The 3,775-nt window shown below is 36.3% G+C and overlaps 1 pseudogene; it reads left to right on the top strand.

Moving 5' to 3' along the window:
• The first annotated feature begins 278 nt into the window (after window positions 1-278).
• On the top strand, window positions 279-3,062 carry LOC115951953 (annotated as a pseudogene).
• Window positions 3,063-3,775: the final 713 nt, after the last annotated feature.

The following is a 3,775-nucleotide window of genomic DNA, read 5'->3' as shown; positions in this document are numbered from 1 at the left end:
CTTGGACTTACTGCAACACAAGCACCCACACTCGTGACTTTGAGATCCCACTCAAAAGTTTCAGATCACCATCAGTAGTTAATCTTGTATGCAGCAATTTCTACAACACCAGATCTTGAGATTTTTCAAGGAATATTGCCAGTAGAAGACTTTAAAGAGCTTTGGGTACAAAATCCTAGATCTTCAATTGGAGGCACAAGATACACTCTTTTCTCTCTAAAAACCTCTAAGAACCCCATCTAGGGTTAGTTTATAATGTCCTTTAAATACTGGAAAAAATGGATCATGATTTGGGATTCAAACGGACAAGTTATGGGCTTTTCACGTTTGCTGATTTGTGAGTTCTGATCGATCAAAAAATTCACCTAATCAATCGAAAAATTATCCTGATCGATCAAACTAGTCTGATTTTGACTTTCTAAACCTACAATTTGTATGTTCTTTGAATTTTGACTTGCAGCACTTTAAGTATTGTCTATATCTAGACAAGTTTATGTTCACGGTTTACCAATTATTCTAAACTTTTAGAACCTAACAATTTGTATAGGGATGAGAAGGCCTGTCCTAGATTTGATGCTGTCTATTCACAGCAGGACAACGATGGATATACTTACTTCACAAGTGGTGGTGGTGGACCAGGACATGGTCAGAATACTTTCAGACCAGATGAATGGCAGAGTACGGGTGGGAGTGGAGGCTCCAAGTCATTTTCGTTTTCCTTTGGTGGCTCTGGTGGTCCAGGCTCATTTGGTTTTGGCTTGAATGATATTTTTTCCAACTTCTTTGGCGGTGATACAAAAGGTGGGGTTCAGTTTGGTGGTTTTGGTGGTTCAACCAGGTCTCAATCTGGCCCTAGGAGTTCCTCAAAGAATATCAGGCCCATAAATTCACAGGTCTTTTATAAAGAAATAACTTAACAAGGAATGATTCGGCTTTTGTTGTCGTACACACCCTCATTGAAGGGGAACCAACATATTGAGTCAATCTTAGAGGAGGTTGCCACTTGCCAGTACACTGCAGGGAGCTTTACGGGTACTCCTGTGTTTTTCTCTGTGTTCTCTAGAATTTGACTTTCCTTTGGTCGGTGTATGCTTATTTTGTTTTTCCCTCTGACAGGTTGGAAGCATAAACTGTGAAACAGAACTGCCTTTTCTGTTAAGGACCTTGGCATATATCCCCGTAGAGCACCCGGGGTATTTACAATGGTGAGTTGGCTGTGCAGGATTTGAAATCATTCTGCCAAGAACACTTGCCAAGATTTTCAAAACGAGTTGACCTGAGGCATTTTGAGTTTCCCTCTGTGACTTGTGAAAAATTACCTAGGGTCATACTTCATTCCACCAAAAAGGAACACCTGTTATCTGGCGTGTCCTCAGTGGGTTGTATCGCAAACGCTTCATTCTATAGGATGCACAGGTATGTTATCTCTGCCCATTAGTTTGATTTACTTGTTTTCCTTTATAGGCCTTTCTTCAGTGAAAAGAAGATACTGTTAATTCAGTCTGGCTGAAATCGTTAATGAATTAGATAGGGTGTACAGTGGCAGAATCTATTGGAAAGAATAAGGAGTTTATAGAATGACGACACTTTCTTTACTTGCATATACTTTAATGGAATGCTTTTGTATTAAAATCATTGATTAGGCTTGCCAGGTTAGCTTTCTTAGCAAATTGAATCGGACTCTTATTCTTATGATGAAAAAGATGCTTAGGCTGTTTACATACCCAAAAAAAGATGTTGCTTTGGTGGAGGTTGAGAATGGTGGTTGGTAGACAGCCTAACAATTTTTGGGGAGGTTGATTTCCAAACAGAAAAAGTTAACCTACAAACCGGTTTGGAGGAAAATTCCTCCATGCCATTACATGACAATTAATAAAACTATGTATGTGTACTTTTAGTAACATGATCTATATAATGGAGGCATAGAATTTTTTAAATAATACATGTAGATGGTTTTATGAGTCGCCACGTAATGGATTGGATGAGATTCCTCCAAACCAGTTTGGTGGAAAATTTTGTCTTTTCTAGTCTTAAACCTGCAACATCTCACTTGGGCAGAGGGTACTTACAATCGCATTGTCTGACTTCTAGGTTGTTTGCATACTTGAAGTTGATAATATAATTAAAAATGTAGTAATTCATTCATTTATTGCATTGCTGTAGGTTCAAGATGTTACTGATCTGACTGTGAGAAGGCCAGGAGTTGATGCACTTCCGGCCATAGTTGGTTGGCTATCAAATGGGGAGAAGCATGTCCTAAAAACAGGGATCTCTGTGAAAGACATCAAATCTGCAGTTAATGATCTTAGTATTTACATCAGATTGGGGTGGGGGGATTCGAACATATAATAAGTTTTTACATCCAAAGTCAATAAATCAAGGTTTTTCACATATTGGAAGTTCCTTCTCCATGATTGTTATTTTATTTTTATTTTTTTGGGTCTGATGAATAATTGTGCTTTCAGGTTTCTCAGAAATCACTTACAAGGCAACAGAATTCAGCCTTCGGCTCTTGGGATTCTATTTCCCACACTCTTAGATGCCACCAAGCAGTCAGCATTCTTAAATGCATTTGACAAAGCAGGATTTAAATCAGTAGATAAGCTCTTAGTGGCCTACAAACCACGGTAGAGGATGTTTGCATCGTTTGTTGGTGAAATGACGATAGAAGAAGTAGAGAGGTTTATCGGCTCTGTTCTTAATGGGGACATACAGTTTAGGGAGACAAGAAAGAAGCCGGTCCTTAAGCAAGAGAGCTAATTGTAAAATACTTGCAAATAGTTCAGAGTGATAGTGTCATTTATCTTAAGAGTACAGTAGAAATACAGATCATTGAGACTAAAGCAAAGACTCAGCAAAGAGATACATTTTGGTTTAGCCCCACATATAGCCTCTGGCCATCATTTAGGGCTTGTTTGGATTGAGGGAGGAAGGAGGAGGAGTGGAGGGGAATAGTATAGAATTGAACGGACCATTAATTAGGTTGAAGCATTTAGTTGTCATGTAGAAGTGCAGTTACAAGAGATTTGCAGAATGGGTGGGAAAATCCCTGGCCCTATAGAAGGGGGTTTTGTTACAAAGATGATAAAAGAGTTTTCATACATACATTGATGTATGAAATCTTTTTTTTTTTTTCATTTTTTTCTTGTGAAATTTTACCTTATTATTATTATTATTTGTTCTCCACGCTCATTTTGAGTTTGTTTAGATTTTAGAGAATGCTAGATGAAGGTGTAGGAATTAGGTATACCTATCATTGGGCCTGGGGAGACTGTTCTTTGCCACTACCCTGTGGGCTCAAGATGTGCTAATTGGGTTAGATTAAGTAATGGTGCAAAAGCAGATCATGACTAAGAAACCCAGCCACTCAATTTATAAGCTTTGTTTTATGTAAGCTAAAATGCAAAACTGATATTTTTAGTTTTTTTAGATTTCATTTCAGTTCTTCAACTTTTTTTTTTCATTCGTTTTAGTCATCTAACTTTCAAATTTATTCAATTAAGGTCTTTTTGTTAACTTTTGTTACAAAATTTTGAAAAAAATAAAAGTATTTTTTATTCATTAATTGAATTTTTTTAATTTAAAAATTTTGAAGAAAAATTTAAAAAATTGAAAAATTAATCACAACATATAACAAAAGTTGATGAAAAAGCCTTAATTGAATAAATTTGAAAATTCGAGAATTGAAATGAACAAAAACAAAATTAAAGGATTAAAATGAAATTTGATAAAACTTAGACAGTCAGTTTTACATTTTAACCTTTATATAATCACA

Source organism: Quercus lobata, chromosome 7 (genome assembly GCF_001633185.2).
Source record: "Quercus lobata isolate SW786 chromosome 7, ValleyOak3.0 Primary Assembly, whole genome shotgun sequence".
Classification (NCBI taxonomy): domain Eukaryota; kingdom Viridiplantae; phylum Streptophyta; class Magnoliopsida; order Fagales; family Fagaceae; genus Quercus; species Quercus lobata.
Note: the sequence above shows the minus strand (reverse complement) of the source record. Positions and strands in the feature narration are given on the sequence as shown.